Consider the following 12204-nt stretch of genomic DNA (forward strand, 5'->3'; position numbering starts at 1 on the left):
ATATACAGCCACCCAATTAGACAAGATGGATGAAGCAAAGAAGTGCAGACCGACAGGAGCCGGATGTAGATCGCTCCTGAGAGACACAGCCAGAATACAGCAAATACAGAAGCGAATGCCAGCAGCAAACCACTGAACTGAGAACAGGACCCCCGTCGAAGGAATCAGAGAAAGAACTGGAAGAGCTTGAAGGGGCTCGAGACCCCATATGTAGAACAATGCCAAGCAACCAGAGCTTCCAGGGACTAAGCCACTACCTAAAGACTATACATGGACTGACCCTGGACTCTGACCTCATAGGTAGCAATGAATATCCTAGTAAGAGCACCAGTGGAAGGGGAAGCCCTGGGTCCTGCTAAGACTGAACCCCCAGTGAACTAGACTGTTGGGGGAGGGCGGCACATGGGGGGAGGTTTGGGAGGGGAACACCCATAATGAAGGGGAGGGGGAGGGGGATGTTTGCCCGGAAACCGGGAAAGGGAATAACACTCGAAATGTATATAAGAAATACTCAAGTTAATAAAAAAAAAAGAAAAGAAAAGAAAAAAAAAGAATCAGATAAACAATGTAAACAGTTCCATAACTCTCAAAGAAATAGAAGCATTCATTAAAGGTCTCCCAACCAACAAAAGCCCAGGACCAGATGAGTATACTGCAGAATTCTATCAGACCTTCATAGAAGACATCATACTAATACTATCCAAACTATTCCACACAATAGAAACAAAATGAGCATACCTGAATTCTTTCTCTGAAGCCACTATTATGCTTATATTTAAACCATACAACGACTCAAAAAAGAAAAAGACCTACAGACCAATTTCCCTTATTAATATCAATGCAAATATATTCAATTAAATTCTTGTAAACTGAATACAAGAAAACATCAAAACCATCATCCATCATGATCAAGTAAGCTTCATCCCAGGGATTCAGGTATTGTTCAATGTATGGAGATGCCTTAATGTAATCCACTATGCAATCAAACTTAAAGGAAAAAAACCACATCATCATCTCATTAGATGCTGAGAAAGCATTTGACAAAATGTAACACCCCTTCATGGTAAAAGTCTTGAAAAATCAGGAATTCACGGACCATACCTAAACATAATAAAACCAACATACATCAAATCAGTAGCCAACATCAGAATAAATGGAGAGAAACTTGATGCAAGCCCCCTAAAGTTAGGGACTATACAAGACTGCCCACTTGCTCCTTACTCATTCAATATAGTACTCGAAGTTCTAGCCAGAGCAATCAGAAAATGAAAGAAGGTCAAAGGGATACCAAATAGAAAGGGAGAAATCAAAATATCACTATTTGCAGATGATATGGTAGTATATTTAAATGACCCCCAAAGTTCCACCAGAGTACTACTAAGCCTTTTGAACAACTTTAGCAAAGTGGCAGGGTATAAAATTAACTCAAACAAATCAGTAGCCTTCCTCTACTCAAAGGATAAACAGGCTGAGAAAAAAATTAGGAAAGTTAAACCATTCACCATAGTCACAATTAACATGATATACCTTGGTGTGACTCTAACCAAGCAAGTGAAAGACCTGTAGGATAAGAACTTTAAATATTGGAAGAAAGAAATTGATTAACATCTCAGAAGATGGAAAGATACCCCATGTTCATGGACAGGTAGGATTAAAATAGTAAAAATGGCCATTTGCCAAAGGAATCTATAGACTCAGTGCAATTCCCATCAAAATTCTAACTCAATTCTTCATGGAGTTAGAAAGATCAATTTGCAAATTCATTTGGAATAACAAAAAACCCAGGATTTACTATGCTCGACAATAAAAAAATGTCCAGGGGAATCACAATCTCTGACCTCAAGCATTATTTCAGAACAATAATGATAAAAACTATAAGGGACTGGTACAGAGTCAGGTAGATAGATCAAGGGAACAGAACTGAAGACCCAGAAATGGAACCCCACAAGTATGGTCACTTGTTCTTTAACAAAGGAGCTAAAACCATCCAATGGAGAAAAAGCATTTTCAAAAAATGGTGGTGATTCAACTGAGGGTCAGCATGTAGAAGTATGCAAATCAACCCGGTAAAAGCTTAAGTCCAAGTGGATCAAGGATATCCACATCAAACCAGATACATTCAATCTCAAAGAAGAAAAAGTGGAAATGAGGTTTGAACACATGAACACTGGGGGAAATTTCCTCAACAAAACACCAATGGCTTATGCTCTAAGATTAAGAATTGAGAAATGGTACCTCATAAAGCCACAAAGCTTCTGTAAGGGAAGTTACACTGTTGTTAGGACAAAACAGCAACCAGCAGATTGTGAAAAGATCTTTACCCATTCTACATATTATAGAGGGCTATTATGCAATATATACAAAGAATTCAAACAGCTAGACTCCAGAGAGCCAAATAACACTATTAAAAATGGGATAGAGAGCTAAAAATTCTTAACTGAGGGTTATCAAATGTCTGTGAAGTTCCTAAAAAATGTTCAGTATCATTTGTTATTAGAAAAATGCAAATCAAAGCAACCCTGAGAGTCTACCTTACAGCAGTCAGAATGGTTATGATCAAAAACTCAGGTGAAGACAGAGGCTAACAAGGATGTGGAGAAAAAGAAACAATCCTCCATTGTTGCTGGGATTGCAAGCTGGTACAACTACTTTGGAAATCAATCTGCAGTTTCCTCAGAAAATTGGACATTGAGTACCCAGGTATACCAATCCTGGGCATATAGCCTAGTGATGCTCCAACATACAGCAAAGACACATACTCCACTAGATTCAAGGCAGCCTTATTTATAATAGCCAGAAGCTGGAAAGAGCCCAGTTGCGTTTCAACAGAGGAATGGATACAGAAAATGTGGTACATATACCCAATGGAGTACTACTCTGGTATCAAAAACAATGACTTCATGAAATTGATAGGCAAATGGATAGAACTAGAAAATATCCTGAGTGAGGTAACCCAACTGCAAAAAGAAAACACACATGTTATGAACTCACTGATAAGTGGATATTAGCCCAAAAATTCCAATTACCAAACATAATACAATCCATAGACCACATGAAGCTAAAGAAGAAGGAAAACCAAAGTGTGAATGCTTTGGTTTTTATGAAGTCCTTCATAAAAGGGGGAACAAAAATATTCACAACAGATAATACAGACACAAAGTTAGGAGCAGAGACTGAAGGAATGACCATTCAGAGACTGTCCCTCTTGGGGATCAAGTTATATATATATATATATATATATATATATATATATATATATATATATATATACATACATACATACATATACATATACATATATACATATATATACATATATATACATATATATACATATATATATATCCAAAGAAACTAGACATTATTGATGAATCCAAGAAGTGCATTCTGACAGCAGACTGATACAGCTGTCTCCTGAGAGATTCAACCAGAACGTGAAAAATACAGAGGCAAATGGTAGCAGCAAACTGTACTGAGAACAGGGTCCCAGTTGGAGAAATTAGAGAAAGAATTGAAGGAGTTGAAGTGGCTTGCAACCCCATAAGAACAACAACACTAAGCATCCAAAGCTCCCAGGGACTGAACCATTATCCAAAGTCTACACATGGACAGATCCATGGATCCAGCTGCATAAGTAGCAGAGGATGGCATTGTTGGTCACCAATGGGAGGAAAAGACCTTGATCCTGATAAGACCTACCCCTAAGCCGCTGTATAGGAATGTCAGGGTGTAAAAGTAGTAATGTGAGTTTTTGGGGAGAGGGAAACCCATAAAAGAAGGGAGGGGGATGGGATAAAGGAATTATGGAAGGGAAACTGGGAAAGGGAGTAACATTTGAAATGTAAATAAAAATATACATTAAATAAAAAAAAGAAGTCGACTTCCAATTACAAGGAGTTGGGACTTTACCAAAAATAAAACAAACAGTGAAATGAATTAAATGTATAGGATCTGAAGGTCAGGGGAGAAAATTGAGGCCATATGTGGTTGATATAGCCATTTATTTATGGGAAAGAGATCTGTTACAGCAGTGGAAGTTAAAAAATTATAACCCCTCAGTTTCAGAATCTGGCCATGAAACCAGTCAAGCTCCTAACAAAAAGTTATATTAGTGCTGGCTCCTGCAGCGCATATCCTAAAATTGGAACTATACAGAGAAAATTAACATGGCCTCTGCACAAGGATAACATGCAAATTCATGAAGCAGTAAATATTTGGAAGCCCATAAAGAGAAAACACAGAAATCCCTTAAAGAATTACAGGAAAACAACCAAACATGTAAATGATTGGAACAAAAACATCCAGGATCTAAAATTGGAAATAGAAACAATAAATAAATCACAAAGGGATACAACCCTGGAGATAGAAAACCTAGGGAACAGATCAGGAGTCATAGACACAAGCATCAGCAACAGAATATACGAAATAGAAGAAAGAATATCAGAGGCAGAAGATAACATAGAAAACATTAGCACAACTGTCACAGAAATTGTAAGATGTGAAAAACTCCTATCAGAAAATATTTGAAAAATCCAGAATACAAGGAGAAGATCAAACATAAGGATAATAGGTATAGAAGAGAGCGAAGATTCCCAATGAAAGAGTCAATAACTACCTTCAACAAAATTATAGAAGGAAACTTCCCTAACCTAAAGAAAGAGATGCCCACAAACATACAACAACCCTACAGAACTCTAAATACATTGGACGAGAAAATATATTCCTCCTATCATAAGTGTCAAAATACTAAATGCACAGAACAAAGAACATATATTAAAAACAGTAAGGGAAAATGGTTCATTAACATATAAGGGCAGACCTATCAGAATTACACCAGACTTCTGACCAGAGACTATGAAAACCAGAAATCCGTGGGCAGATAGCATAAAGTCAAGACATGAAGGGAACACAAATGCCAGCCCAGGCTACTATATCCAGCAAAACGCTCAATTAACATAGATGGAGAAACCAAGATATTCTATGACAAAAACCAAATTTACACAATATCTTTCCACAAATCCAGCCCTATACAAAGGAGAAAAATGGAAGTCTCTAACACAAGGAGGGAAAGGATACCATCAAAAAAGCAAGAAAATAATCTTTTATTGTTGTTGCTTTTTAATTTTTTATTACATATATGTTTTCACTTACATTTCAAATGTTATTCCATTTCCTGGTTTCCTGTCCATAAGCCCTCATTCCCCTCACACTCCCTGATACAGGTGTTCCTCCATCTCTCCATCTTGCCTCTCCCCTCACATTGCCCTGCAATGGGGGTTCAACCTTGGCAGAACCAAGGGCTTCCCCTTCCACTGGTGCCCCAACAAGGCTATTCTCTGTCACATATGTAGTTGGAGTCCTAGGTCAGTCCATGTATAGTCTTCCGGTAGTGGTTTAGTCTCTGGAAGCTCAGGTTGGTTGGCATTGCTCTTCTTAGATGGTTCAGTCGTTAGAGCCTAGGCTCACAACCAAAAATATAAAGAGCTGAAAGCGTTGAAAGTAATCTTCTTGCTTCCAACCCAAATGAAAGGAGACACTTAAGTATAATTCTACCACTAACAACAAAAATAACAGGAAAAAAACAATCACTATTCCTTAATATCTCTTAACATCCTTAACTGGGGACTCAGTTCCCCAGTAAAAAGACAAAACTAACAGGCAAGATACATAAAGAGGACCCAGAATTTTGCTGCATACAGGAAACACACCTCCCTCAGTGACATAATATCTTACAATAAAAGCCTGGATAACAATTTTCTAAGCAAATGGTCCAAAGAATCTAGCTAGAATACCCATTATAATATCAGGATCCTGATTTAGCTGTCTCCTGAGAGTGTCTGCCAGAGCATGACAAATACAGAGGCATGTGCTAGTAGCCAGCCTTATAATTGAAAACAGGGTCCTCATTAGAGGAGTTAGAGAAAGGACTGAAGGAGCTGAAGGGGTTTGCAAACTCATAAGGAAAACAATACCAACCAACCAGTTCTCCCAAGGACTATACCACTATCCAAAGTCTACCATGGACACACCCATGGCTCCAGATGTATATGTACCAGAGAATGTCATTGTTGGGAACCAAAAGGAGGAGAAGCCCTTGGTCTGGCCAAAGCTGTACTCCCCAAATGTAGATGAATCTCAAGGCAAGAGGTAGGAAGGGGTGGGTGGTTGGGTGGCAGAACACGCTTATTAAAGAAGGGGTATGGGGTATGGGATATGGGGATTATTGAAGGGAAAGTGGGAAAGGGGATAACATTAGAAATGTAAATGAATAAAATAGATCTAATTAAAAAACAAAAAGGAAAAGGAAAATATTTTCAATAAAAAGACTTTTAAAAGAAAAACAAATCTCACCAGATGCCAAAGACATTTGGCAAACTCCAAACCCTCCTTATGAGAACTCTTGGAGAGTAAAGGGACACAAGGGGCATACCTAAATAAAATATTGGCAACATACAGCAAGCCAATACCCAATATCAAATTAAATGGAGAGAAACTTAAAGAATTTCCACTAAAATCATAGACAAAGCAAGGCTGTCCACTCTCCCCATATCTCTTCAAATAGTACTAGAAATTCTAGCTCAAGCAATAAGGCAACTAAAGGAGATCAAGGGGATAAACGTTGGAAAGGAAGAGGTCAAAATACCACGATTTACAAATGACATGATAGTATATATAAGTGAGCTTGAAATTTCTACCATAAAAGTACAGTTAATAAACATTTTAGCTAAGTGGCTGGATACACAACTGACTTGAAGAAATCAATAACTCTCCTCTACAAATTCAACAAACAGAGTGAGAAAGAAGTTATGGAAACAGAACCCTCCACAATAGCCACAAACAAAATTAAACACTTTCATTTACCTCTCACCAAGCAAGTGAAAACTTGTCTGACAAGAACTTCAACATAGGCAAAATGAAAAAAAAAAACTGAGAAGATATCAGAAGGGGGAAAGACCTCCCTTGATCATGTATCTGGAAGATTAAGTGTCCATTTTGCCAAAAAGCAATCTAAATGTTCAGTGCAATTTCCATCAAAATTCCACACACTTCTTCATATATATTGAAAGAATAAAACCTCCACCTCATATAGAAAATGAAAATAAATTTTAAAAAACCCATGGTAGGTAAAATGACCATGAACCATAAAAGAACTTCTGGTGATATCAATATCAATGACTTTAAGCAATACTGCTGAAATAGTAATAAATGGTATAGAAACAGGCAAGTGGTTCAATTGAATACAACTGTAGATACAAAAATAAGCCCATGTATCGACGAATACTTGATTTGTTGAAAAAGAAGCTAAAACCATACAATGGAAAGGGGAAAGTATCTTATACAAATGAGGTTGGTGTAACAGGATGTCTTCATGAAGAAGAATGAAAATATCTATCACCCTGCAAAACACTCAATACTTTGATCCAAATGGATCAAAGGCCTTTTTACAAATCCAGACAAAATCTAAGAAAATAGAAATTTGTGAACAGTCTTCAATCTACAGAAACAGGAGGAGACAACATCTAAAACAGAACACCAATGGCTCTGGCCCAAAGTCAAGAATTAATAAATGGAATCTTGTGAGTGTGAAAAGCTTCTGTAAGTCAAAAGACACCATCTTCAGAATACGAAGGTGAAGAAAAGATCTTCACTAACTACATCCAATAGTCAGGGACTTGTGCTTTTAGGGGAAATGGGGTAATGAATTCAGTTACGGGTACTAGGAGAAGAGGAAGAGCTGATATTGTGTCCTAATGTGAATAACTTCAATTGAAAAGATACACATGACAAAGAAAGACATTCACTTACATAGAAAACAGAATAGAACCATGACATGTAAGAATGCCCACATTGCTAGTACCACAAAATGAAGAGTGTCTAAAGAATTCTCCAAATACTTTTCGACAAAGAAATCTAGAAACATGGAGTTTCCTAATTTTACAATACACAACAATTTTAACAACTTTTCAATACTGCTATTAACATGCATGGAGTTATGAATAGAATGGTGACCACATCATCTCCATACACAGTATACTAAATTATAATAGCTCTAATATTAATTCTTATATAGGAAGTAAATAATATGTACATGAAGAAAATCTTGAAAAGAGTAAGTGCTAGGAGCCAGTCTTGGTGGGCTCTTCTTTCTTGTTGGTTCTTCTTGAAGAATCAGGATATGACTTTTCTGATGGTTTATGGGGTAAGGCATTGTCTTAAGAGATATTTAGGGTTGCTGTGTCATGAAAAATGTTTACTAATCTAAGTCTAAATTAGTGCCACTGTAGATGACCTGCCTCCTGTGTTCCTTACAGGCCAGCAACTACACTCTCTGGCACTTAGCACCTCTTCCTAAATCATCAAACTAGCAAGTAAATAGCCTTTTTACTATCTCAGTAGAAATTGCAAGACTTTCTCAAGCTGTATGTGCTTTCTCCCCACTCCAATGATGATTATACCTGGATCTATTTTATCCACCCTCACAATATGCTTGCTGTACCATAGACAAAAGTGTGTGTATAAATGGTAGAGAATGAAGACAATTCTAATGTGGGAGGGGTAAATGGTAAGATGGGTTTTCACTGTGCACAATTTAAGTTTTTCCATGACACTGGTAATCTGCATATTTGGTGTAATGATCTCTAAGTCATCAAGCAGTGTGCCTAGATATATTGAATATGTGAACATGGAATCAACAGAGACTCTCCAAGTGGCTGCAATTTCCAGAGTGTTAGGGATATTCTAGACACCTATTAATTGCCTAGTGTGTGAGCTTCAACATCCCTCCCTGATGCAGTAATTGACATAAATCACCTATGATCATTTGAAATCAAGGGCCTCTACTGCTTCTACTAGTAGTTAGCTTGTACTATCAATGATGACCTCTTTCAGCAAATTCCAATACTCATTAGTTTCTCACAAGCTGAACAATATCCTTATTTTCTAAATGAAGAACAAAATATGTACAGACATCGATTTGCTCATAGTAACATACGATTTTGTCTTTGAACCTAAGTTTTTGAGCCTTCCTGAATTTGGTATAAATATTCTAAAATAATGCTTTACCTTGGAGTAGAAATTTTTTCATCTTTCTCCATTACTTCCCAATCTATTTCCAGGATGTTTGGGTTTCTACACTGTGCATGAACATCTGCCTCATGCACTATACAAAGGACATTTCTTTAAAGATTTACAGACTCAAGATGGTTGTATAAGTGGACTCGAAAATAAAATTAAGATGACTATCTTAATAGTGAGTTTTTCTTCAGAATGTACATTCTTAGATGTGTAAAATGTTAGAATTCTATAAACTATTTAAGAATTGAAATCTGGATGAGACAAAATGTATGCCTGTGTCCTTACATCCTTACAAAGCAGGCTTGCGAAGTAGAATGGACTTGACTAACAACAGAACTGTTATACTGTTCATATGCCAGCACTGTGAAAGCTATGGAGGCAAAGCACACTGCCCACCCTCTCTCCAGAATATTCTCCAATCATCAACATTGTGCTCAAGACAGGGAATTCCAGAGACCTAGCCAAGCTGAATACAAGAGACATGTGAGCACAGAGGGCAGCAGAGTGGCCCAGTGTTTGTTGCTGGGAGTATGATTCTTTTCTTTAATTGAAGAACAACATAACAGGCAGCCACCACTGTATGGCATGTCCTCAGGTTTCTGCTTGAGAGAAATGTAGCCATGAGCAGTAAGTAGGCTCTTAATGGGGCTCCAGCCTTACACACTGAAAACACGTTCACATTTTCATCCTATCCTCAGTGTGTTTTTAAACTCTAACACACATTACTTATCCAGTACTCACTTCTTGCCATCTATCATATATTATCATCTGGAAGCAGAGTGACATTTAGCAAATGTTCCTGGTGCTTCTTCTGCAGTTGCACCTCACACAGTGGCACCACAGAAGTCGAGCTCATCTTTCCAATACTGCCGATCTATTGACCGCCAGAGTTTGCCAATCCTACAGTACATTTTCCTCAGTACCTCTAGGCAGTGACTGTACCATTATTTCACAAAGAGAAGGCCAATATGATTCATGAATAACAGTACCATCAGACATACTGAAATCAATGCAGATGTCACAAAACAGGAATTGTTCAAAAGAGTTGTTTTTAATATTTGGGCAACTGTTTTCTCTGCTGCACTAACCAGTGAGAGGAAAATTCCTGTTTGATTATGCCTTTATAGAAGACATAAAGAAATCAAATTAGGTACAATTAATTGACATTTGGAAACCTGTATTGTTTTCCTGTGGAACTGTGTTCATCAATACACTTCATTCGTCCATTCCATTCAATGATGGACAAAGCACTCACATTTTGACAAGATTTTAAAGCTTCCATAAACTTAAATCAGGGATGGGGTGATGAATGCAAGACAACTACAAAATGAAATATGAAAGTGTGACATTTTTGTTTCAAGAGTGAATCCTTGAAAAAATATGTGGTCACTATAGAGATGATTTTAATCACAAGACAGCATGTGAACATATAAATAACTCCCCAGGATCTGTTTGTCTCCAGTCATTTGTGATGTTCTATGGTTTTTCTTTTCCTTCATTTGAAAAAGCAGCAGCACCACATATTCAAAACTTTCTGGCAGTTGGTTTCATCCATCACTCCAACTTCCATAGGGGCTGTAATGGGTGCATTTGACCGACCCACTGTGGGGTCATCCATGTTTAGCTCTCCATTTGCAGAACTTACAACCTGGTTTTTAGGCTGCTGTATCTTGTCTCTGTTGGTGTGCTTCTCTGTTTGATGACAGAGTGGAGTCTTGCTGAACTGCACCTACAGGAGTAGGCAACTGTTTACCAATCCAGTCACATCCATAATCAAACATATACCCTTTGCAATCTAACAAGACACTAAAAAGCTTCCTTAGGTAATCATAGTCTGGCTTTCCAAAAAAAAATCTAGCCTTCGAGATATGTTGCCATTTCTGGGAAGTATTCACACAGCAGTTCTATCGGTGTGGCTCATTTCATGTCTCCAATTTTCTGATATCTCTCTTAATGTATGGACCTTTAAGGCGTGCCAAGGAAGACCACCTCTCAAGAAGTACATGAACATATGGCTTAAAGCTCCTAATAAATCAGCTCTTCTACTCTGTTCTTTTCCTAGATGTGTGTTTAAGCTCATGTATCTAGCTGTTCCAGTAAGGATTCGTGTTCTCTGTATGGTATATGTTTCTTTGTCTCTGGATCAATATATTCAAACCTTTGTCAAACCAAAATCTATGATATGAGTGACTTGCTGGGCTTTGTTCCCTGACCATCCTATTAAGAAATTCTCAGGCTTCATATGTCTGTATATAAGTTCTTTGAGTTGATATACTCCATGCAAGAAATTGGTTGTATAGCTATCATGAGAACTCTTTTAAGAGAAAATGTTCTATCACAGAGGTCAAACAAATCTTCCAAACTAGGTCCCAGCAGTTCAAGCACCGTACCATTGTATTTACCACATGGGCCAAAACAGTAAACTTGAGGTATACCATCTCCAGATGCTAACTGCTTATAGAATTTGCATTCCAAATGCAGCTGTGGTGCTCTAGATTTCATGGGCTCCAGTTTAATCGCCACATATTCATTTTTATATAAACTTTTCCCTAATCGTAATTCTCTAAAATTGCCACATCCAATTTTTTCCACCTCTAAAGTTAGGTCCAACCATTAAAACTCCAGATGAAGAAAACCCAGTTTCTCGAGTGCTGTGCCCTGACCAACCACTGGGCCGTGCCATTCTGTCATCTGATTTGTCCTTGTCTTTCTTTTTCAGGAGTTAAAGACTGGCTAGAAAGATGCTGTTGATCACACCACACATTCATCTTTTACTTAGAAAGTTGTTGCTCCTTCCACACACTATCTCCTCTGTCTTACCTGTGAGCCTACAGGTGTGCTTATTAATTTTTTTGGTTTGTCTCAAGGTAATATTTAAAATATGTATTCTATGAAATGAATCCACATTTTTTTTACTTCATTATTGAATTTACACGTATTTAATTGTATTTTGTAATTTATTTTTCTTATTAGCCAAAAGATCAATGTGTTGCTTTGATAAAATGGGCACCCACGTGAACATCACAGATCAGGATGTTGTTTATTTTTTCTTGCTTTTGAAGACCTACAATCAACTGAGAAAACATTCACTGTATAATCTGGTCAAGTTTCCATTCTATATGTATACTG

At 37.4% G+C, this 12204-nt stretch overlaps 1 protein-coding gene, 1 non-coding gene and 1 pseudogene across 4 annotated transcripts in view; 1 reads left to right on the top strand and 2 right to left on the bottom strand.

Moving 5' to 3' along the window:
• Positions 1-12204, bottom strand: part of Rex2l4 (reduced expression 2 like 4) — a 751000-nt gene that overhangs the window by 622501 nt on the left and 116295 nt on the right. The gene's annotated exons all lie outside the window — the stretch shown is intronic.
• Positions 4112-4218, top strand: LOC120103205 (U6 spliceosomal RNA). Its single transcript, XR_015621646.1, has one exon. It is a non-coding gene; the product is annotated as a U6 spliceosomal RNA (small nuclear RNA).
• On the bottom strand, positions 10538-12020 carry Csnk1g3-ps6 (casein kinase 1, gamma 3, pseudogene 6; annotated as a pseudogene). The gene has a single exon (XR_015621313.1). The product of XR_015621313.1 is annotated as a casein kinase 1, gamma 3, pseudogene 6 (transcript).

Source organism: Rattus norvegicus, chromosome 5 (genome assembly GCF_021556685.1).
Source record: "Rattus norvegicus strain SHRSP/BbbUtx chromosome 5, alternate assembly SHRSP_T2T, whole genome shotgun sequence".
In the NCBI taxonomy this organism is placed as follows: domain Eukaryota; kingdom Metazoa; phylum Chordata; class Mammalia; order Rodentia; family Muridae; genus Rattus; species Rattus norvegicus.